The sequence below is a fragment of the Saimiri boliviensis genome, chromosome 9 (assembly GCF_048565385.1).
Source record: "Saimiri boliviensis isolate mSaiBol1 chromosome 9, mSaiBol1.pri, whole genome shotgun sequence".
In the NCBI taxonomy this organism is placed as follows: Eukaryota; Metazoa; Chordata; class Mammalia; order Primates; family Cebidae; genus Saimiri; species Saimiri boliviensis.
In genome coordinates this window covers 98,929,103-98,954,509 of record NC_133457.1, presented here as the reverse complement: position 1 = coordinate 98,954,509, position 25,407 = coordinate 98,929,103, and the positions used below count along the sequence as shown (strand labels likewise).

At 43.0% G+C, this 25,407-nt stretch overlaps 1 protein-coding gene across 6 annotated transcripts in view; it reads left to right on the top strand.

Annotated features, from left to right (window-relative positions):
- The first annotated feature begins 16,337 nt into the window (after positions 1-16,337).
- Positions 16,338-25,407, top strand: part of NCOA6 (nuclear receptor coactivator 6) — a 123,762-nt gene continuing 114,692 nt past the window's right edge. For all 6 annotated transcript variants that reach the window (XM_074406420.1, XM_039479321.2, XM_074406421.1 and 3 more), the window contains exon 1: positions 16,338-16,537. The gene's annotated coding sequence lies outside the window, so the exon portion shown is untranslated. The remainder of the gene's footprint in view (positions 16,538-25,407) is intronic.

The following is a 25,407-nucleotide window of genomic DNA, read 5'->3' as shown; positions in this document are numbered from 1 at the left end:
TGTGTCATAGTTCACTGAAGGATTTAACCAGATTCCTTTTGATGGATGTTTGGGTGATCCTTGACCTGATATCTTGAGGTGTTTGAACCATGCCTGTAGTCATACCAATTCTCCCAGTCTTTCAAGTGAAGGATTGCCTTAGTTCATTTGGGCTGCTATGCCAAAATACCATAAACTGGGTGGACTGGAGCAGAGATGAGTGAAATAGAGAACAGAAAAATAGAGAAAATCAACAAAACCAAACCCTGTCTCTGAAAAAAATCAACAAAATTGACAAACCTATCCCAGATTGATCAAAAACAGAAGACTCAAATTATTATAATCAGAAGTTAAAGATGGGACAGTACATATAGTCTCATAGAAATAAAAAACAGGATTGTAAAGAAATGCTGTGAACAATTGTAATCAGCTAACTTAGATAAAACATAAAATTTCCGAGAAAGACACACACACACTAGGCTGGGCTCAGTGGCTCATGCCTGTACTCCTAACACTTTGGGAGGCCAAGGCAGGCGGATCACGAGGTCAAGAGATAGAGACTATCCTGGCCAACATGGTGAAACCCCGTCTCTACTAAAAAATACAAAAATTAGCTGGGCATGGTGATGTGTGCCTGTAGTCCCAGCTACTTGGGAGGCTTGAAGCAGGAGAATCACTTGAACCCAGGAGGTGGAGGTTGCAGTGAGCCGAGATCTCACCACTGCACTCCAGCCTAGTGATAGACTCCATCTCAAAAAAAAAGAGAAAGACACATACCAAAACTGACTCAAGAAGAAACAGGCAATCTGAGGAGATGTATAATAAATAAAGAGATTAATAATACTTACTAAAAAGCTACTTACAAAGAAAAGCTCAGGTCTCGGATGGCCTCACTGGTGATTTCTATAAAACATTTAAAAAATTAATACCAATTCTTCTTTAAAAACTTTCAATAAATAGAAGAGGAAGAAACATTTTCTAGTTTATTCTGTGAGGCTAATTTTACCTTGAAATTAAAATCTGACAAAGACATAATACAAAAACTACAGACCAGACTGGGCTTGGTGGCTCATGCCTGTAATCCCACCCAGTACTTTGGGAGGCTAAGGTGGGCAGATCATGAGGTCAAGAGATGAAGAACATCCTGGCCAACATTGTTAAACCCCGTCTCTACTAAAAATACAAAATAATTAGCTGGGCATGGTGATGCACACCTGTAGTCCCAGCTACTTGGGAGGCTGAGGCAGGAGAATCACTTGAACCCAGCAGGCAGAGGTTGTGGTTGCAGTGAGCCAAGATCGTGCCACTGTACTCCAGCCTGGCAACAGGGCAAGAAGATGTCTCAAAAAAAAAAAAAAACAAAACAAAAAAAAACAAAACAAACCCATAAAACTACAAACCAATATTCTTTTGTGAACATGGATGCAAAATTCCTCAACAAAATACTAGCCAGCAACATATAAAAAGGATATACTGCCTCAGTGGGATACCTTCCAGGAATTCAAGCTTGGTTTACCATCCAAAAATCAAGTATTACACTATATTTTTTTGGTGGAAAAAACAAAAACCGGAGAAGAGATCCAAGATGGCTGATCACTAGCAGCTCGGGATTGTAGCTCCCAGTGAAAGCACAAAGAATGAGAGGACGCCACACCTTCACATGAATTCTTGTTGCTCACGCACCAGGAGATTCCCAGCGGAGGAGCCCCACGGGTCACCAGCGTGACTCTTGTGACCGGCGAGGCGGTTTTGCCGGCACGTCGGAGCTTCGGTTCTTGGTGCAGAGTCAGAAAAGCACCATCAATCTTAACGCCGCTGATTTAGTCAGCGCAGTGGGTTGCTCAGATTTCAGCACTGAGAATCAATAAGTTGGATGTCCACTCGGAAACCCAATTACAAAGATGGTAATTATAAAGACCACAGATAGATAAATCTACAATGAAGGGAAGAAAACAGCCAAAAAAAGCTGAGAATACCCAAGATCAGAATGCCTCTCCCTCCGCAGGGGATCACAGTTCCTCATCAGCAACGGAACAAGGCTTGATGGAGAACGAGTGTGCTCCAATTACAGAAGCAGGCTTCAAAATGTGGATAATAAGAAACTTCTGTGAATTAAAAGAACTTGTTCAAACCCAATCTAAGGAAACTAAGCACTTTGAAAAAAGTTTTGGCCGGGCGCGGTGGCTCAAGCCTGTAATCCCAGCACTTTGGGAGGCCGAGGCGGGTGGAACACGAGGTCAAGAGATCGAGACCATCTTGGTCAACATGGTGAAACCCCGTCTCTACTAAAAATACTAAAAATTAGCTGGGCATGGTGGCACGTGCCTGTAATCCCAGCTACTCAGGAGGCTGAGGCAGGAGAATTGCCTGAACCCAGGAGGCGGAGGTTGCGGTGAGCCGAGATCGCGCCATTGCACTCCAGCCTGGGCAACAAGAGCGAAACTCCATCTCAAAAAAAAAAAAAAAAAGGTTTGACGAAATGTTAACAAGAATACACAATTTAGAGAGGAAAACAAGTGAATTGATGGAGCTGAAAAACACAATACAAGAACTACATGAAGTATGCACAAGTTTTAACAGCCGAATTGATCAAGCAGAAGAAAGGATATCAGAGGTTGAAGACCAACTCAATGAAATAAAACAAGAAGACAAGATTAGAGAAAAAGGGATAAAAAGGAACGAGCAAAGTCTCCAAGAAATATGGGACTAAGTGAAAAGACCTAATCTACGCTTGATAGGTGTACCTGAATGTGACGAAGAGAATGAATCCAAGCTGGAAAATACGCTTCAGGACATTATTCAGGAAAATTTTCCCAACCTAGTAAGGCAGGATAATATACAACTCCAGGTAATACAGAGAACACCACAGAGATATTCCTCAAGAAGAGCAACTCCAAGGCACATAATCATCAGATTCACATAATCATCAGGGTTGAAATGAAGGAGAAAATACTAAGGGCAGCCAGAGAGAAAGGTCAGGTTACCCACAAAGGGAAGCCTATCAGACTTACAGCAGATCTCTCAGCAGAAACCCGACAAGCTAGAAGAGAGTGGGGACCAATATTCAACATCCTTAAAGAAAAGAACTTTCAACCAAGAATTTCACATCCAGCCAAACTAAGCTTCATAAGTGAAGGAAAAATAAAGTTTTTTGTGAACAAGCAAGCACTCAGAGATTTCATCACCACCAGGCCTGCTTTACAAGAGCTTCTGAAATAACCACTACACATAGAAAGGAACAAACAGTATCAGCCTTTCTAAAAAATACCAAAAAGAGCATCAATATAATGAAGAATTTACATCAACTAATGGGCAAAATAGCCAGCTAATATTAAATGGCAGTATTAAACTCACATACTCACATATATCATTATTAATTCTAAATTTAAATTGACTACATCCCCCAATCCAAAGACAGACAGGCAATTTGAATAAAAAACTAAAACCCATCAGTATGCTGAATCCAGACCCATCTCACATTCAAGGATACACACAGACTCAAAACAAGGGATGGAGAAAGATTTACCAACCAAACAGAGAGCTAAATATAAATAAAAAGCAGAAGTTACAATTTTTGCCTCTGATAAAATAGTCGTTAAAGCAACAAAGATCAAAAGAAGCAAAGAAGGACATTATATAATGATAAAAGGATCAATGCAACAACAAGAAGAGCTAAAGATCCTAAATATATACGCACCCAGTACAGGAATACCCAGACATACAAAACTAATAAAGAGACTTAGATTCCCATGCAATAATAGTGGGAGACTTCAACATTAATATTAGACAGATCAATTAGACAGAAAATTAACAACGATATCCAGGACTTGAACTCAGATCTGGAACAAGTAAACGTAATTAACATTTATAGAACTCTCCACTTTAAATACACAAAATATACACTCTTATCAGTACCACATCATATCAACTTAGAAGTTTAAACGAAATATTGGTTGGCTCCTTGTTTGTTATTCTCTTCCCTCACTTTCTTTTATGTCTCCATTATTAAGGACAATTATAGGCATACCCATATTTAGACTGCATTCTAGCCCGGGCAATAAAGCAGTACCCCCATCCTCTCTCCCTCTTCCTCTTTCTTCCTCTTCTTTATTCTTTTTCTTATTATTAAAAAAAAAAATCTAATCTCCTTTCCTTCTGCCCCACTTTTCCTACCCATTCTCTCTTATCTCTAAAAAAAAAAAAAAAAAAACCACATGATTATCTCAATAGATGCAGAAAAGGCATCTGACAAAATCCAACACCCCTTCATGATAACAAACAAACAAAAAACACTCAGCAAACTAGGAATAGAAGGAAACTTCCTCAACATGATAAAAGGCAAATACAAAAAACCCTACAGTTAATATCATAGTTAAGAGTTAAAACTGGATGCTTTCCCACTAAGATGAGAGCATACCCATTCTTGCTACTTCTATTCAATATTGTACTGGATGTTCTAGTCAGGACAATTAGGCATGATACAGAAATAAAAAGCATCCAGATTGGAAAGTAAGAAGTAAGACGATTTTTATTTGTAGATGGCATGATCTTGTATACAGAAAATTCTAAGAAATCAATGAAAACAATGACAGCTAACAAAGGCATTCAGCAAGATTGCTAATACAAGATCAGTATAAAGTTTCTGTATATTTGCAATAAACAACCTGTAATGAAGTTAAGAAAACAATTTTGCCCAGTCTGGTTTGAACTCCAGGACCCAAGCGATCTGCCTGTCTCTACTGAAAAATACAAAAGAAACTAGAGGGTCATGGAGGCCTGCACCTATAGTCCTGGCTATTCGAGAGGCTGAGGCAGGAAAATTGCCTGAATCTGGGAAGTGAAGGTTGCAGTGAGCCAAGATCACACCACTGTACTCCAGCCCGGGAAACAGAGCAAGACTTTGTCTCTAAAAAAATAAAAAATAAAATAAAATAGTTCCTAAGTCAAAACCCACATGCTCATCAACAGTAAAATGGATATTCAAATAACAGTGTGTTCAGATATTCAGTAAAACGGTGTATTCAAATAATAAAATGCTGGACAGGTGCGTTGCCTCACATCTGTAATCCCAGCACTTTGGGAGGCAGAGGTGGGAGGATCGTTTGAGCCCAGGAGTTTGAGACCAACTTGGGCAACACTGTGAAACTCTGTCTCTACAAAAAATACAAAAATTATCGGAGTGTGGTGGTATGCGCCTGTGGTCCTAGCTACTAGGGAGGCTGAAGTGGGAGGATTACTTGAGCCTGGGAGGTCAAAGCTGCTGTGAGCTCTGATCGCACCACTGCACTCCAGCCTGGGCGACAGAGCAAGACTCTGTCTCAAAAATAAAAAATAAAAAATAAGGCCGGGCACAGTACCTCAGGCCTGTAATCCCAGTACTTTGGAAGGTCGAGGCTTGCAGATCACCCGAGGTCAGGAGTTAAAGACCAGCCTGGCCAACATGTTGAAACCCTGTCTCTACTAAAAATACAAAAAAATTAGCTGAGTGTGGTGGCAGACGTCTGTAATCCCGGCTACTCGGGATGTTGAGACAGGAGAATCACTTGAACCTGGGAGGTGGAGGCTGCAGTGAGCAGAGATCCTGCCACGGCACTCCAACCTGCGACAAGATCGAAACTTTGTCTTGAAAAAAATAATGACATGTTACCCAGCAGTGAAAATGAACAAGCTACAACTATATGCAACAATGTAGATGAATCTATAAGTTTAACTCCTGGCAAGACTAGTTTATGAAGTTAGAAGTCAACATACTGTTTACCAGGCTGTGGGTAATGAAGGGGCTTTTGTGGGGCTGAATGTTCTATTTCTTGATTTGGGTGTTTGTTAGACATGTGTGTGTTGGCTTTGTGGAAATTCATCAAGCTTTACACTTAGGATTTCTGTACTTTTATGTCTTCATATCATACTCTAATAAAAAGTTTTAAAATTTCTGAAAACAGGTTTTTTTCCTCCTCCACCTCTCCCCCTCCCTTTTTTTTTGTAGTCACTTGATATTCTTTCTTTTTTATTTCTTATTATTTTTTTATTTTTTAAGACGGGGTTTCACCATGTTGGTCAGGCTGGTCTTGAACTCCTGACCTCAGGTGATCCACCCACCTTGGCCTCCAAAGTGCTTGGATTACAGGAGTGGACCACCATGCCCAGCCGATATTCTTTCATTTTTTAAAATTGTGTAATTATTACTATATTTCTTCTTCTTCTCTTTTCTTTTTGAGATGGAGTCTTACTCTGTCACCCAGGCTGTGGTGCAGTGGCACAATATCAGCTCCCTGCAACCTCCACCTCCTGGGTTCAAGTGATTCTTCTGCCTCAGCCTCCTGAGTAGCTGGGGTTACAGGCGTCCACCACCACACCTGGCTAATTTTTGTATTGTTAGTAGAGATGGGGTTTCACTGTGTTAGACTGGTCTCAAACTCCTCACCTTGTGATCTGCCTGCCTTGGCCTCCCAAAGTGCTGGGATTACAGGCGTGAGCCACCGCACCTGGCATATTTTTTCAATCATTTTTTTTTTTCCTGAAGAGCAAGCCAAGGTTTGCCCATAGTAAGTCCCCCACTGTTTTTTGTTTGTTTGTTTGTTTCTTTGTTTGAGACGGAGTCTCACTCTGTCACCCAGGCTGGAGTGCAGTGGTGCAATCTTGGCTCACTGCAACCTCTGCTTCCTAGGCTCAAATGATCCTCCCATCTCAGCCTCAAGGACTACGGGCGTGTGCCACTATGACTGGTTAATTTTTATATTTTTTGGTAGAGACGGGGTTTTGCCCTGTTGCCCTGGGATCCGCCTATTTCCACCTCCCAAAGTGCTGGGATTACAGGTGTGAGCAGCTGCGCCTGGCCATAGTAAGTCTTTATGCAAAGCAGAAGTGATCCCCATCCTCAAGGCATTTTATTTCCATATGTCTGAAAAGTGTTATAATGAACGGATACTGTAATAACAAGGCATTTTACTGCCATCTACTGGTAAATTATCACAATAAATTTACAAATTACAATGTCATGTGAATGGTGTCCACTTAAAAGTGAAATCTTTCAAGACTAATGAACAATACAGTCAAGATGGCTAAAGGTGAACCCAGGAAACCACAGGGCAAGAGGTCTGCTTATGCCTGCTTTGTGCAGACGTGTGGAGCAGAACATAAGAAAAACCCAGAGGTCCCTGTCAATTTTGCAGAATTTTAAAAAAAGTGCTCTGAGAGGGCTGGGAGTGGTGACTCATGCCTGTAATCCTAGCACTTTGAGAGGCCGAGGCGAGTGGATTACCTGAGGTCGGGGGTTCGAGACCAGCCTGACCAACATGGAGAAACCCTGTCTCTCCTAAAAACACAAAATTAGCCAGGTGTGGTGGTACATACCTGTAGTCCCAGCTACCCGGGATGCTGAGGCAGGAGAATTGCTTGAACCCAGGAGGTGGAGGTTGCAATGAGCTGAGATCATGCCATTGCACTCCAGCCTGGGCAACAAGAGCAAAACTCCATCTCAAATAAAATAAAATAAAATAAAATAAAAGTGCTCTGAGAGGTGGAAGACCATGTCTGGAAAAGAGAAGTCTAGGCTGGATGCAGTGGCTCACGCCTGTAATCCCAGCACTTTGGGAGGCTGAGGTGGGTGGGTCACCTGAGGTCAGGAGTTCGAGACCAGCCTGGCCAACATGGTGAAACCCCGTCTCTACTAAAAATACAAAAATTAGCCAGGCGTGGTGGTGGGAACCTGTAGTCCCAGCTACTCAGGAGGCCGAGGCAGGAAAATCGCTTGAACTCAGGAGGCAGAGACTGCAATGAGCTGAGATTGTGCTATTGTACTCCAGCCTGGGCAACAAGAGCAAAACTCCATCTCAGGAAAAAAAAAACAACAACAAAAAAAATCACAAAACAGGGCAAGAGAAGTCTAAATCAATGAAATGCAAAGGCAGATAAAGTACACTATGATAGAGTATTGTAATTCTTTGTTAAAAAAAAAAAAAAGAAGAAGAAAGAAAGAAAAAAATGATGGTTTTATGGACCAGCTAAGGGAGGCAAGAAGAACAATCCTAATGTCCCAAAAGGCCACCATCCGGATTCTTCCTCTTCTGCTCAGAATTCCACCCCAAAATCAAATCCACAAACCTGGCATCTCTATTGGAGATGTGACAAAAAAGCTGGGTGGGATGTGGAATAATTTAAATGACAGTGAAAAGCAGCCTTATACCACTAAGGTGGCAAAGCTGAAGGAGAAATATGAGAAGGCAGGCTGGATGCAGTGACTCATGCCTGTAATCCCAGCACTTTGGGAGGCTGAGGTGGGTGGATCACCTGAAGTCGAGAGTTCAAGACCAGCCTGACCAACATGGAGAAACCCCCATCTCTACTAAAAATACAGAATTAGCTGGGTGTGGTGGCGCATCCCTGTAATCCCAGCTACTCGGGAGGCGGGGGCAGGAAAATCGCTTGAACCCAGGAGATGGGGGTTGTGGTGAGCTGAGACCTTGCCATTGCACTCCAGCCTGGGCAACAAGAGTGAAATTCTGTCTCAAAAAAAAAAAAAAAAAAAAAAAAAGGAGTATGAGAAGGATAGGATGTCGCTGACTATAAGTTGAAAGGTTAAGCTGACTATAAGCAAAGGGTCCTGCTAAAGTTGCCCAAAAAAAGGTGAAAGAGGAAGATGAAGAAGATGAGGAGGAAGAGGATGAATAAACAGTTTATCCATAAAAAAAAAAGTGATATCCTTCTGCAGGGCAAAATTCATCCAATTAAATGGGATAAGTTTGTCATTTGGCACTGTTGTGATGAACCCTGCAGACAGTAAAATGTTGACACTCTCTAGGTGGTTTTTTTCCCCATTTTCTTCCTCTTCCTCTTCCTCCTTTTCTTCCTCTTTCTTCTTTCTTCTTTCATGGAGTTTCCCTCTTGTTGCCCAGGCTGGAGTGTAATGGCGAGATCTTGGCTAACCGCAAACTCCGCCTACCAGGTTCAAGTGATTCTCCTGCCTCAGCCTCCCCAGTAGCTGGGATTACAGGCATGCACCACCATGCCCAGCTAATTTTGTATTTTCAGTAGAGACGGGGTTTCTCCATGTTGGTCAGGCTGGTCTTGAACTCCTGACCTCAGGTTACCCGCCCGCCTCAGCCTCCCAAAGTGCTGGGATTACAGGTGTGAGTCACCATGACCGACCTTGTTACTGTTTTTCTTAAAGGTATCATGAGTATTCACTATCAGTCTTATCACTGGTGATAAGCCTAATTAAACACACATGAAAGTAGAAGTCCAATAAACACAAATCAAATTGTTATCAAAGAAACAGTTGATTTGCTTTTTCTCCACTCTAATCCAAATCTAGAACAATCTTCAATGTTTTAGGACTGTTTTCTTGCTCAAAACATTTTAAGAAATAGCCTGATCACCTCTTCAGAAGCTTCTCTCAATCTATTACTTGTTGAGACTATCATATACACTAAGCTTTCTCCTAAACATTTATAGGTATAAATTCATTAATATGATTGACAACCTTATGAGGTAGGAGCCCTTGTTATCTGCATCACACAGGTGAGGCAACTGAAGCACAAAGAAGTTATATTTCACGTGACGATATTACAAACAGCTTCCTTGGGGAGCTTACAGTCTACTGGGGACACAAAATGAAACAAAAGCCATATAAAGATTTTAAAACAATATAAACGAGAAAATACTTTGGATCCTGTTAGACAAGTCATTTATCTCCTTTTGGTTGCAGTTTCTTTATCCGTATAACATGGAAGTTGGATTTTCCCAGGATCATATAGCTAATAAACGGCAGGGCTAGAATCTGAACTTGGGTGTTTTGGCTTCAGAGCCCAATATTGCAATCATTAGGCTATACTATCTCCTAGTTCATGGTTTGTTTTTGTTCTTTTGCTGCCTGCTTGCAGGCAACAAGTATTTGTGTTGCTTATGCTCCTGTTAGTTTTACCTACAGGACCTACAGTGGCCCAGTGGGCCCCTGTTTTTTCAGCTCCTTGCATTCTTCAGATCCCAGGAATACCCATGACCCTTGGCTTAAGGACATGGACAATGAGGTGAAAAAATTAGGATAGTGGCTCTGGAATCTTTTGTGTGTGTATATAGTAAAATATATATGACATAAAATTTGCCATCTTAACAATTTTTAAGTGTACAATTTGGCAGCCTTAAGTATATTCACAGGCAACCATCACCACCATCTACCTCCAGAACTTTATTTTCCCCAATTGAAACTTTGTACCCATTAAACACGAACTCCCCATTCCCTCTCCCTCTAGCCCTTGGCAACCACTCTACTTTCTGTCTTTATGAATTTGACTACTTTAGAAACCTCATAGAGGAGGAATCATAACAGTATTTGTCCTTTTGTGACTGGTTTATTTCACTTACCTTAATGTCTTCAAGGCTCATCCATGTTGTATATTGTGTCAGAATTTCCTTCCTTTATTAAGGCTGAGTGATGTTCCATTATATGTATAGACCACATTTTGCTTATCCATTCATCTCTCTATAGATATGTGGGTTGCTTCCACATGTTGGTTATTGTGAATAATGCTGCTGTGAACAGGGGTGCACGAATATCTCTTTGAAATCCTGCTTCCACTTTTTTTTTTTTTTAATTTTATTTTGAAGCAGGGTCTTACTCCATCACCCAGGCTGGAATGCAGGGATGGAAACATGGCTCACTACAGCCTCAACCTCCTGGGCTTAACTGATCCTCTTGCCTCAGCCTCTTGGGTAGCTGGGACCACAAGTGTGTGCTGCCACACCTGGCTTGTTTATTTTTAAATTGTGAGATGTTTCACTCTGTCACCCAGGCTGGAGTACAGCGGCACTAATGTGATTTCACTTATTTTGGATAAATATCCAGAGGTGGAATTACTGGTTCCTATGGTAATCCTATGTTTAACTTATTTTTTCCTTGAGACTGGGTCTTGCTATGTTGCCCAGGTGGACTCAAACTCCCGAGTTCAATTGATCCTTCTGCCTTAGCCTCCCAAGTAGCTGAGATTACAGGGGTGCCTATATTTAACCTTTTGAAGAAGTGCCAAACTGTTTTCCATTATGGCTGCAGCAATTTACATGCCTGGCCAAGTGCAGTGGCTCACGCCTGTACTCCCAGCATTTTGAGAGGCCCAGGCAGGTGGAACTTGAGTCCAGTAGTTCAAGACTAGCCTAGGTAACATGGTGAAGCCCCATCTCTACAAAAAATGCAAAGATTAGCCGGGCATGGTGGTGCATGCCCATAATCCCAGCTACTCTGGAGGCTGGGGCATGAGAATTGCTTGAACCCAGGAGGCAGAGGCTGCAGTGAGCTGAGACTGCACCACTGCACTCCAGCCTACGTGACAGAGTGAGACTGTCTCAAAGGAAAATAAAAAACAAAAACAAAATACGTTCCAACCAGCAATGCATAAAAGTCTGAATTTCTCCACATCCTTGCAAAAACTTATTTTCTGCCTTTAAAAAAAATAACAGTGGCCAGGCGCCGTGGATCACACCTTTAATCCTAGCACTTCGGGAGGCCAAGGCAGGAGGACTGCCTGAGCTCAGGAGTTTGTTGTAGCCTGGGCAACATGGCAAAACCCTGTCTCTACTAAAAATACAAAAAATTAGCTGGGTGTGGTGGTGTATGCCTATAATTCCAGCTACTCTGGAGGCTGAGGCATGAGCAGTGCTTGAACCTGGGAAGCAGAGGTTACAGTGAGCTGAGATCATGCCACTGCACTCTAGGCTGAACAACAAAGTAAGACTGTCTCAAAAAATAATAATGATAACAATAAATAACAGCAATCCTAATGGGTATGAAGTGATATCTCATTGTGGTTTTGATTTGCATTTCCCTAGTGACTACTGAGACTGAGCATCTTTCCATGTGCTTATTAGCCCTTTGTAGATCTTCTTTGAAGAAATGTCTATTCAAGTCCTTTGCCCATTTTTTAAACTGGATTTTTAATTTTTTTGGAGACAAAGTCTCATTCTGTCACCCAGGCTGGAGAGCAGTGATGTCATCTTGGCTCACTGTAGCCTCCAGTTCCCAAGCTCAAATGATCCTCCCATCTCAGCCTCATAAGTAGTTGGGATTACAGGCACACATCACCATTTCCAGCTAATTTTAAAATTTTTTGTAGAGATGGAGTCTTACTCTGTTGCCCAAGCTGGTCTAACTTCTGGACTCAAGCAATCCTCCTGCCTTAGCCTCCCAAAATGCTGGAATTACAGGCGTGAGCCATAGCACCCAGTCTTTTTTTTTTTTCTTTTGAGACGGAGTTTTGCTCTTGTTACCCAGGCTGGAGTGCAATGGTGCGATCTTGGCTCACTGCAACCTCCGCCTCCTGGGTTCAAGCAATTCTCCTGCCTCAGCCTCCCGCGTAGCTGGGACTACAGGCACGTGCCACCATGCCTAGCTAATTTTTTTGTATTTTTAGTAGAGACGGGGTTTCACCTTGTTGACCAGGATGGTCTCGATCTTTTGACCTTGTGATCCACCCGCCTTGGCCTCCCAAAGTGCTGAGATTATAGGCATGAGCCACTGTGCCCAGCCACCACCCAGTCTTATTGCTGAGTTTCTGGAATCTTTCAGAGCCTTCTTATCTTTAGAAGTTTTTGTGGGTTTGGAGATATGTGAATGAAGTCTTCTCAGCCTTTGGGCTGGCTGTTGTCAGGACCTCTGTGTCTACAGGATGAAGTAACCAGTTTTGCATCCAATCTTTCAGGTTAATTAATCAGGTCATTCATTAACTGTATCATTATCCAAATAATCACTCTTTGGCTCTGTCAGATTTCCAGGCTAACACAAGATTACAAGCTATATGGTTCTGTTTCTATGGAGATCAAGAACTGTCAAAGTTAAATCTATGGTGCTGGAAGTCAGAATAATGGTTACCTCTGGGGGAGCAGGTATTTATTGGGAGGGAACATACAGAAGAGAACAAAAGGGAACTTTCTGGGTTGATAAATCTATAACTTGATCCTGGTGGTGGTAACCTAGAAATGTAGGCAAAAAAATTATTAGATATACACTTAATATTTTTTCGTTTTACTGTGTGTAAATTATACTTCAGTTTTTAAAAGTTAAAAGAAAAAGCTTTAGAAAATTTTTTTTTCCAAGATTTTTTTGCAGGGGACAGAGTTTTGGCATTGTTGCCCAGGCGGGAGTGCAATGGTGAGATCTCGGCTCACCACAACTTCCACCTCCCGGGTTCAAGCGATTCTCTTGCCTCAGCCTCCTGAGTAGCTGGGATTATAGGCATGCGGCACCATGCCTGGATAATTTTGTATTTTTAGTACAGACAGGGTTTCTCCATGTTGGTCAGGCTGGTCTCAAACTCCCAACCTCAGGTGACCCACCCGCCTCAGCCTCCCAAAGTGCTGGGATTACAGGCGTGAGCCACGGTGCCTGGCTTTTCCAGGATATTTTAAATCTCTTTGGTGTAAATTTCATAGGCTCAAAGGTCTAAGGTGGCCCCCTGTTGCGGTTGCCTGTGGTTCTCTTTGCTCCTCTCTGCCTTCTTGGGCCCAATACCTCGTACGGTGCTTAGAAGTCACAAACACAACAAATACTTATTGAGCACCTACTCTGTGCCAGGTACTGTGCTACATGCTGAGTAAACGGTGGTAAACAAAATGGATGAGGTTTCCTTCCTTATGGTGTCCACGGTCTAGTGGCAAAGACAGGTAATAATGACTTACTACCTTCTATTGAGGACAAGTACATGGTGTTAAGAGATCCTATCTGGGAAGGGGTCAGGGAAGGCGAGTTATTTAAGTGTGGAGAGCATTGCAGGCAGTGGGATCAGCATGCGCAAGGGTGCTTAGAAGGGAGGGAGAACAATGTGTAAGAAATGTCACTGTAGTTCCAACCCAGAGAAAGGGGGAGAGGGCCCTGAGATAAATCTAGAGAAGTGAGGGGGACAACATTTATTTGGCCTTTATCTTAAGGACAATGAAGTGCCATCAGATTTTTATTTTTATTTTTTTTTTGAGACAGGGTTTCACTCTATTGCCCAGGCTAGAGCACAGTTATACCATCTCAGCTTACTGCAAGCGCAACCTCCTGGGCTCAAACAATCCTCCCACCTCAGGTGTGCACCACCATGCCCACTAATTTTTTTTTTTTTGTGGGGGGGGGGCATGGTCTCCCTTTGCCACCCAGGCAGGAGAGCAGTGGTGTGATCTCGGTTCACTGAAGCCTCCACCTCCCAGCTCAAGTGATTCTGGCCACATGCCTCAGCCTCCCAAATAATTGGGACTACAGGTGTGTGCCATCATGCCCAGCTAATTTTTGTACTTTTAGTTGAGATGGGGTTTTGCCATGTTGCCCAGGCTAGTCTCGAACTTCTGAGCTGAGGTGATCCACCCACCTTGGCCTCCCAAAGTGCTGGGATTACAGGTGTGAGCCACTGAGTCCAGCCATTTTTCTATTTTTTGTTGAGACAGGGTTTCGCCATGTTGCCCAGTGTGGTCTCAAACTCCCGGGCTCAAGCAATCCAGTTGCCTCAGCCTCCCAAAGTGTTGGGATTACAGGCGTGAGCCACTGCACCTGGCCATCATCAGATACTTTTAAGTAGGGTAGTGACATAATCAGATTTCTGATCATTAGAAACATTACTGTGACAGCAGGGTGGAGAATAGATTAGAGGGCAGTCAGGATGATATGAAAAGATGGTGGGTATCTACCACACCAGTCCAGGCACACAATATGTACTCAATAAATATTTATGGAATGAAAGGGTTCCTGACTCCCTTTCCTTAATGGGACCAGTAGGACTGACCTGTTTAATTAGTTTACAATCCTCCTGCTCATCCTCCATCTCCTGTGATGCTCAGAACAGAACCCTAACTCCTATTTTACAGAAGAAGCTGAAGTTCAGAGAGGGAAGGGTAGCTATCAAGAGCAAAAGTCAAAATAGAGCTACCATAAAATCCAGGAATACCACTCTTAGGTATACACCAGAAAGAAAGGAAATCAGTATATGGAAGAGATATCTGCACTCTCATGTTTACTGCAGCCCTGTTCACAATAGCCAAGATTTGGAAGCAACCTGTCTATCAACAGTTGAATAGGTAAATAAAATGTACATGTGCACAATGGAATACTATTCCACCATTAAAAAAGAGTGAGATCTTGTCATTTGTAACAATATGGATGTAACTGGAGGTCATTGTTACATGAAAGGAGACAGGCACAGAGAGACAAACTTTACATGTTCTCACTTATTTATGGGAGCGAAAAATTCAAACAATTGAACTCATGGAGATAGAGAGTAGAAGGAGGGTTACCAGAGGCTGGGAAGGTTAGTGGGGAGGTGGCTGGGAAATGGGAATGTTTAATGGGTACAAAAAATAGGATGAATAAGACATAGTATTTGCTGGCACAAGAAGGTGACTAAAGTAAAAAACAATTTACCTGCACATTTAAAATAACTAGAGTACAACTGGGTTGTTTGTAACACAAAGGATAAATGCTGAGGTGCGGCCGGACGCGGTGGCTCACACCTGTAATCCTAGCACTCTGGGAGGCCAAGGCAGGTGGATCACCTGAGGTTGGGAGTTCAAGACCAGCCTGACCGGCATGGTGAAACCCCGACTTAAAAAAAAAATGCTGAGGTGCAAGATACCCCATTTACCATGATGTAATTATTATGCATTGCATGCCTGTATCAAAATCTTATATACCTCATAAATATATACACCTACTACGTACTCACAAAAATTTAAAAACTACATCAGCGTAGTGTGGGAAAAAGAAGAAAACACAAAAATTTAAAAAAAGAGTGAAAGCCAGATATGAATGCAAGCCTGAATGACAGACATCAAGTCCAGTGCTGAGAAGGCCTTTCCACATTTGGGAATAGGGGAGGGGCCACACTCACTTGTTCGATCAAGAATTCTGTTTACTGAGCATTTAGCTTGCTAGGGAGGTAATGATGCCAAAAAGAAGAGAGGGATTTGGAGGCAAGTAATAATGAAAGCTTTTATCTATATCCCCATTAAGCTTATTATTAGACAGTATGTGTCAGGCACTGTGACAAGTGCTTTCCATGCCCCCCGCCATTTCCTCTTCAACAAGCACTATGAATTGCTCCATATTTCAGATAGGTAAACTGAGGCTTGTAGTTGCCACGTACAAAGATACTTAGCCAGAGCGCTCGCAAAAGGCTGTGCCGTGTGTGCTTCCGAAGTGGGACTCACTGGCTTGAGAACAGCTCTGGGAAGTCGACAGAGACCCACGATATACCGGCACTAAGCACTCAGCACCGAAGCGAGCTGGCGCGCGCTCCACCTCGCGCTCCCGGGGACGTCTGGTCACATGGGCAATGCCCCGCCCCTCGAGTCCGCCCCGCCCCCTTTCGCGCTCCCTCCCTCTCTCCCTCCCTCCCCCTCCCTCCCCGGCCCGGTCCGGCCCATCCCCCTCCCCGCCGGCTCCGTGAGGCCCTGCCGGGTCGGGCTGCGGGCGGCCGGGCGCGGGTGGCCGGACAGACGGGTGAACGCGAGGACTGACGGACTAACGCACGGAGGGCGGCGGGCACGCACGGCCCGGGCCGGCGCTCCAAGGCCCGCCCGGGAGGGCCGGGGCCACGCTCAGGTGAGGCAACGGCGGCGCGGGCCCGTAAGGGGTGGGCCCGCCGGGCGTCCGCGGTCCAGGTCGGGTTGGCTTTGCTGGGAGGAGGCGCCGCCCGGGCCCGGCGCGGGAAAATGGCGCCCGGCGACCGTGCAGCACGGTCCGAGTGCGGGCCCGGCCCGGAGCCGCCCCGCCCGCCGCGCTGGTGTCCCCGTCGCCATGTTGGGGAGCGGGCCCTTGGCCTGCGGGCGGGGGCGCTGGAGGGAGCGGTGGCCGGGCTGGGTGGGGAGGGTGCTGGGCGCGGGGGCCGGTGCACTGAGGGAGTGCAGGGCTGGCCGGGGTCTGAACGGGATGGCGCTTCAGGCCTGGGGAACTGGCGGGAGCTGGTCTCGGGGTCGTGGTCAGGTCGCCGAGAAGGAACAGTGGGTCCGAAAGAAACCGGGATTGGGGTCCATGGGCTGAAAGGATGGCAGGACGTGGAACTGGTTTAGGCCTTAGGCGGTGTATAAAGCCCTAGTGCTGGTAGGATCTGGGGATTGGGGTGGAGGCTTGGGGTCAAGCTCAGGCTGTCAGGGCTGGAGCAGTTCTTTGCGGGGAAGGAAGGAGGCGGTTGATGAGAACTGAGGGCCCTTTGGATACAGACGCTGGTGGTATCAGATTGGGGCAGTCCTTGGGGTAGTGGGGCTGAATTGCAAAGCTGTATAACTTCCAAGGCTCTGAAGACTTCTGTCCCAAGTATCCTCCACCCCCTATTAGGGGAAGCAACAGGAAAAAGGAGGTGTTTGATGAGGAGAGAATAGGGGGACTGAGGTTTGGGTGCAAGCTGGCCAGCAAAAGAGGTGCAGAGAGTAGAACTGGTTGGCAAGAAAGGAGAAAACCTGCATCAACTTTGGGAGTTGTGTGTGTCTTTAAAAGGAGGAACCTGCCTGTTTGGGGGCGGTGACCCAAGGTGTCTTCCCTGGAATGGGACAGCCCACAGCTTAAGAGCAGGGTCACCTGGAGAGGTCATCAGAAAGGCGTTATTGAAGCTAGTAAAATGGTGAAGAGTGAATGTATAAAAACTACAAAGGCCTGAGAGATCAAGTAAAGATTTCAAATCAGGTCGTGATTTTAGCTGAAATATAGAAAGGTAAAGTTGAATTTTCAAGATCTTGTAAGTTAGTGGCAGAGGGGCTACTGGAAATGGTGGGGTGCCTCCTCATTAAACACATTTACTTAAAGGAATTTGCTAGTTGGGAGAAAGGTGTTAAGAAATGAAGCGTAACATTCTTGTGATGAAACTAGAAGCAAACAAACAAAAACAACAAGAAATGAAGCATAACAGTATATACCAGAGAACAATTAAATTGGTATTGTTCCTGTAATGAGTTTGGCAATACAAAGGCTGAAGGGAATACAGTTATTTGGTATTTCCTGGCTCATCTCTAATTGTGCAAAGAAGTTATCTTTGATATTTTCTAACTTTCTAGAGTTTTTAGAGATGCTCTGGCCAGCCACAGTGGCGCAGGCCCGTAATCCCAGCACTTTAGGAGGCCAAGGTGGGACGATTGCTTGAGCCCAGGAGTTGGCAGACCCCATCTCTACAAAAAAAGTCCAGAAAATTAGCCATCTGATGTGACTTGTACCTGTAGTCCCAGCTACTCGAGAGGCTGAGGTGGGAGGATCGCTTGAGCCTGGGAGGTCAAGGCTGCAATGAGCCATGCTGTGATCATGCCTTGACATTCCAGCCTGGGCGATAGAGCAAGATACTGTCTTTAAAAAATAGTTGCTCCTTCTCTTCTAGGTGTTTATCATAAAGGGACACAAAATCCTAAAAAAGGAAAGTGAACAATGGTAGAGACCCAGCGTCTATATTGTGTTCATTGAAGTTGGATCATATTAGATAAGAATTAAATGTTTGCATGAACTGTAGGTCTGAAGGAAATATGCAAATTAGTCATGACAAATAGGACCAGGGCCCCGTATAATCAAAGAGAATTAATGAACAAAAGGGTTCTGAGGGCATATATAAAATAAGATTGTTAATATCATAGGTATGTACAGTAACACAATTCATTTGTTCTGGGTGTTTTTTTTTTTTTTTTTTTTTTGGTAGAGATGGGGTTTTACAACGTTACCCAGGCTGGTCTTTAACTCCTGAGCTCAAGTGATCTGCCCATCTTGGCCTCCCAAAGTGCTGGGATTACAGGCGTGAGCCACCATGGTGTGAGCCTTTTCTGGGTTTTTCTAATGCTGGAAGACCTGACTTTATCTGTGCCATGGACCCCTTTCAGAATAATATTTTTAATTGTATAAAATAAAATACATTGGATTATAAGGAACACCAGTTATATTGAAATACATTTATTAAACTATACAAATCTAATATGCATATACTTGTTTATCAGCACATTAAGAAATCATATTTAGCTGGGCGCAGTGGCTCATGCCTGTAATCCTAGCACTTTGGGAGGCCGAGGTGGGTGGATCACCTGAGGTCAGGAGTTCAAGACCAGCCTGGCCATCATGGAGAAACCCCATCTTTAGAAAAAAAAATAATAATAATAAAAAAGAAATCATATTTAGTGATGGATCCGATCATTATAATTTCAAAGACATGATGCGCTTAAAGGGTACTTTAAGATTATATGCAACATCTGTAGTATAATACAAAGATATTTGAGGGCCAGACATGGTGGCTTACATCTGTAATCCCAGCACTTTGGGAGGCTGAGGTGGGTGGATCACAAGGTCAAGAAATCAAGACCATCCTGGCCAACATGGTGAAACCCTGTCTCTACTAAAAATACAAAAATTAGCTGGGCGTGGAGGCATGTGCCTGTAGTCCTAGCTAGTCGGGAGGCTGAGGCAGGAGAATTACTTGAACCCAGGAGGTGGAGGTTGCAGTGAGCTGAAATTGCACCACTGCACTCCAGCCTGGTGCATGGCGACAGAGCAAGACTGTCTCAAAAAAATAAAAAAATAAAGATATTTGAGATTTCTGTTGTTACAGAGTCACAGATACTCCTAATACTAGAATGGTATGTTATCTACACTCATATTTGAATAGAATGGTAATTTTCAGTTAGAGGTTAGTAAAAGAGATTTTTTTTTTCTATCCAAGTTCACAAACCTCACTGAAGTCCTGTTTATAGATTCCTGTCTGTGAACCCCCAGGTTAAGAAACCCTATTCCTACTACCACGCATGTCTTCCATTCAACAAACATTTACTGTGCCTCAGGGCATCTACTGCATATCAAGCATTATGCTGGGCTCCTGTAGATTCAGCGGTCTTTAAAGCAGAGTCATTTCACTTTGGGTATGCAGCCCTATGAGTGAAGTAAACAGGTGAAAATCATAGTTCAGGATGGCCGATGCCAAAGAAGAGTCATTAAATGCTATAAGGACACAGAGATGGGTGTGTCTCTGCTCAAAGAATCAGGTAAGGTGTAGTGAAGGGGTGACATTTGAGATGTGTCCTGAAAGATACAGGAGTTTGCCAGTGAATTGGAGAGAAGGGCTTTTCAGGTAAAGAAACGTTTTCAGGGAATGCATTAATTGAATGTGGCTGAAGCATAGAATGTGTGTGAAAGCATGGTCAGAGATGAGACTAGGAAGCCCATCTTAGGAGCCTGGTTGTGAAGGACCTTCCTAAGGAGTTTGGACTGACTCCTCAGCGGAGAGAGGCATTCAAGATCTTCAGGAAGGGTAGTATATAGTGGAAGTTTAATTTCTCGGAGATACATGGATGTTCTTTGGAAGGAGGGTAGACTGAAGACCAGACAAGTAATCAGGATCTGAACTAAGGCAGAGGCTGTGGGCATTGAACGGAGTTAGAATTTTCAGGTGTTGATGATTGACATTGTGAGTGATAAAAGGGGTGACTTTTTTAGATTTTTGGTTTAGATTTTCTGGGTTGGTGGCTGTCAAAGAGATTAAAAAAATGAAAGGAAAATGAGGGGAGAATTCTCATGGATAATAAGGGTGAAAGGGTTTTTTTGATAGAGTAATAGAGTTTGGGAAACCATTGCAAAGCTGTCAAGTGTGGTGTAGTTTTTGGTTAAGGAAATCAGAGGTAAGTGTCAGCAGACATAAAAGGCAGGGGAAAACGTGGGAAGTACCCTTCCAATAGTGTAGAAAAAGCACAACTGTCTATGTCAGGCAGGGGTCAGCAAACTCTTTCATAGGTCAAATGTGGCCAACCATCTGTTTTTTTAAATAACGTTTTATTGGAACACAGCCACACTCATTTACTAATATTGTCCATATCTTCTTTTGTGGTACCAATGGCAGAGTTGAGTAGTTGTGGCAGAGATGTGTTGTGTCAGTTCACAAAGCTGAAAATACTCTTTATAAAAACATTTGCCAACCCTGATCTATGTGTCTTTTTTTTTTTTCTTTTAGTTGATCTATGTGTCTGAATGTTGGGTATCAACCTCTAATTTGCCATCCAATGTCTATACGATGGAGGATGAATAAACATCTTGGCTCTGCCCTTTGGGCTGGATTCCCCATGCTCTGTGTACCTGCAGCATAACATAGACCCCTGAATATTTATATCAGTCAGTGATGGCAAGGTCTGTTGTTCTGGAGTGTACTGTGTGGCAACTGTGGTAATGCCAGCTTTACACAGATTAGATAACGCTGGGGCTTGTTTTGCCATTTTTCTTATTGGGTTGTCTTTTACAAATGATTTCTTTATATACTCTGATTATTAATCCTTTGTTGTATTACAGATGTCATTTCCCAGTTTCTTGATTATTTTTAATTTTTTTTTTTTTTTTTTTTTTTTTGAGTTGGAGTCTTGCTCTGTCACCCAGGCTGGAGTACAGTCGTGCCATCTCGGCTCACTGTAACCTACTCCGCCTCCCAGGTTCAAGTGATTCTCCTGCCTCAGCCTCCCAAGTAGCTGGGACTATAGGCATGTGCCACCACACCTGGCTAGTTTTTGTATTTTTAGTAGAGATGGGGGTCTTACCGTGTTGGACAGGCTGGTCTCAAACTCCTGACCTCAAGTGATCTGCCCATCTTGGCCTCCCAAAGTGCTGGGATTACAGGCATGAGCCACCATGCCCAGCTATTGTTTATTTAAAAAAAAATCTTTTAAGGTGTCATTTGTTAAAAAGTTATGAATTTTAGTGTCAACTTTATCAATCTTTTCCTTTAAGATTTGCAGTTATTCTTTGTTTTGTTTTGAAATAGGGTCTTGCTCTGTCACTGGGGCTGGAGTGCAGTGTCACAATCTTGGCTCACTGCAGCATCAACCGCCTGGGCTCAAGCAACCCTCCACCTCAGCCTCCTGAGTAGTTGAGACCACAGGCATTCGCCACCATGCCCTGCTAATTTGTGCACTTTTTGCAGAGATTGAGTTTCACCATGTTGCCCAGGCTGGTCTCGACCTCCTCAGCTCAAGCAATCCACCCGACTTAGCATCCCAAAGTGCTGGGATTATAAGTGTGAGCCACTGTGCCCAGCCTGTAGTTATTCCTTATATTATCTTCTGGAATCTCTACTATTTTGTTTTAAATGGTTAGATTTCTAATGTATCTAGAGAATGGATTCTTTTTTTTTTTTTTTTTTTTTTTTGAGACAGCCTGCACTCTGTTGCCAGGCTGGAGTGCAGTGGGACCATCTCACTGCAGCTCACTGCAACCTCTGCCTTCTGGGTTCAAGCAATTCTTCTGCCTCTGTCTCCCGAGTAGCTGGGACTAAAGGTGCGAGCCACCATGCCCAGCTAATTTTTGTGTTTTTAGTAGAGATGGGGTTTCACCATGTTGGCCAAAATAGTCTTGATCACTTGACCTTGTGTTCTGCCCATGGTGGCCTCCCAAAGTGCTGGGATTACAAACATGAGCCACCGCTCCTGGCTGAGAATGGATTCTTATGTGTAGTGTAAGGTAGAGTCCAGTTTTATTTTTTTGCCTATGTATAACCAGTGATCCTAGCATCACTTGTTGAGTTGGGGAGTGCTTTCAGATTGTGAGCTCTTTTTGGTGGAGTGTGGGGTTCTAATTTAAGCACTGCTGCTTGCTGATTGTGTGATCTTGAACAAATAAAACCTCATTGCGCCTCCGTTTCCTCATCTTTAAAATAAGGATAATAGTAATCTCATAGGGTTTTTGTGAGGATTAAATGAGTCGATATGCATAATGTGTAAAACAGTGCTTGGCATCTAGGATATGCTCAATAAATATTAGCTGATATTTAGCACTACTGTTCATTTCTGATTCCTCAGCACCTGGTACAGAGTAGCGGCTCACTTTGCTCAATTAAATTGTCTAATTGGTTTTCAGGTCAATCAGAATGGTTGAGAGCTGGGTTAAGTGTTTCAGGAGATGCTTCCAAGGAGCTGCTTAGTTTTAGGGGCTGCGTTAGATTATCTGCTGGGATAGAACTCTTCTAACGCCATCATTTTTGCAGATAACTTTTTTTTTTTTTTTTAAGATGGGGTTTCACTATGTTGGTCAGGCTGGTCTTGAACTCCCTATCTCAGGTGATCCAACCGCCTTGGCCTCCAAAGTGCTTGGATTACAGGTGTGAGCCACCACGCCCGGCCTGCAGAGAACTTTTGTAGCAGTGGTTGCACACTGGCAATCTGTGGTTAGATTTGACCTATATACATATTTTGTTTGGTTTACACAATATTTTTAATGTCTTAAAAATGTACACAGACTTCTGAGTTTCTGACTTAACCTTGAAAAACGGGAAGATCTGTCTACAGCAAGTCCATATTCACGTATAGAAGTAACCAGCTGAAACTTTTAGCTGGGATATGTGTTTCCTAGTTCTCCATAGTCTGCACTGATCTCTTGCTGTGCTCTTTATTTTTATGGCTCTGTAGACATTTAATTTTCTGATTCTTAACTTTACTGAGGTTTTGATTATTGTCTCCCCCAAACCAATAAATGACATATTGGGATAGAGGGAGGATGGCCAGAAATTGACAGATGAGTTTATGGGCAAGTAAATACTAAAATCTGTTTCTAAGGATGAGCCATACTTGATCATAATGAATAGAATGATCATTGAAATTAAAAGATGAGGTGAAATTTAGTTTAGCTCCTCGAATATTTAGGCATCTACTGTGTGTTAGGTACTGTATGAGAAATTGCCACATGGTGATAGAAAATTAGCTGGCCAGCTTTATGAAATACTGTAGAAGACTCTTTTTACTTATAATGTGGAGCTATTGTCCAAGAGAGTAGTTGGATGCGAAAGGAAATACAGGCATTATTTTCTCAAACATTTATTGAGTCCTACCGTGTATACTGCAAACTGGCTAGAACTCTGCAAGAAAGCAAGATGAATCTAGCCAAGGTTTGTATGCTGAAGAATGTCTGTAATGTGTTATGGAGCTGGAATACTAGGGAATGGTACCTGAAAGAGGTGGCCTGTGAATGAAGCTGCCAAGAATAGTTAGTATAATACCTGGAGATGAGACAGTGCTGTATTTTTCAGGCTGAGTGAAAGCATGAATACAGAGGTGGGTGTTTAGGAGATGGTAAAGAGTCCACTTTGCCTGGAGAACAGGATTGTTACAAGGGTGTTTTTGGAGTTAAGGCTGGAAATGGAGATGAACAATAGCAGCAATAATAATAGATAAAACCTAGAATAAATAAATAAAACTTGAAAAAATTAATAGTAGTAGTGGCTTCCCCGCTTCCCCGCAGTGTTCTTTGGGTAGGGTTTTGTTTTGTTTTTGTTTTTTGTTTTATTCTAGAACCAGGGTCTTACTCTGTTGCCCAGGCTGGAGTGCAGTGGGGTGATTATTGCAGTCTTGAACTCCTGGGCTAAGCGATCCTCCTGCCTTGGTCTCCCAAAATGCTAGGATTATAGGCGTGAGCCACATGCCTAGCCAATGGCTCACATTTTTTGCATGCTTCTTATTTGCCAGATACAGTGCTAAGCATTTCATAACTAGCATTTTATTTAATCCTTATAACAACCTGATGAGATAGACGAAGTTTTTTTAAATCCCTTTTTATAGATAAAGAAAATGAGGAAGAGAGCTAACAATTGATAGAGAAAGAATTTCAGTCCAGGTCGTCTAATTGCAAAACCTGTCTTCCTAATCTCTGCACACCATACAGTCAAATAATGGAAGGCTTTGAATACTTGTTTCTCTTCCAAGCTGGGAAATTTGGACTTTATTGACTAAATTGTGGGAAGTCATCAGATATTTTTAGCCAGTGATGTAATGAAAGCTGTACATTAGGAAGGGAAGCCTGGTTGTGAAGTGTAGAATCAGCATGGAGAGAAAGGAGGGATACAGAGCTAGTTTACTGTTTTACTTCTTACTAGATTGGATGCTCCTTTAGGGTTGGGCTGGTGTCTGTCACTGCCTTCCTCCTTCCCTCCTTTCAGCTCCAGTGTCTGCCTATTGTGTTGTCTGGCAAATACTCATTTATTTTTTTTAAATGTGATCTTTTTCTACCTCACCTTTTTCTAAAAAGGTAAAGTGGCTGTCTAGGAGCTCAATAAACATTTGTGGAGTTAATTAGTAAATAACTAGAGGTATATATAGATGTGTACACAAATGAAATACTGTGTCTTTGATGGAGGGAATAATGCAGCCCTAGAGTTGGTCATATGCTTTATTTGATACACATACTCTATAACACAGAAGGCCAGGACCACATCTTTACCTTGTGATGAATTGTGTGTTCTATGTTATTTACAGTATTAATTATCAATAATATTAACTGTCAGTTAATATTAATGAGCACCAAATTCAGAGAGTATTCGTACTTTAAATAGATATTTCAGTTTGTATTTATCATTAACCAGCTGCAAGCTGCCCACACACAAAGGCAACAAAAGTTCCCGTTGATCAGTTCCTTTACTGATATTGAACCTATTGAATATCAGTTCTATAGTACCCATTTATGTACATTTTCTAAAACTTAGACAGCAG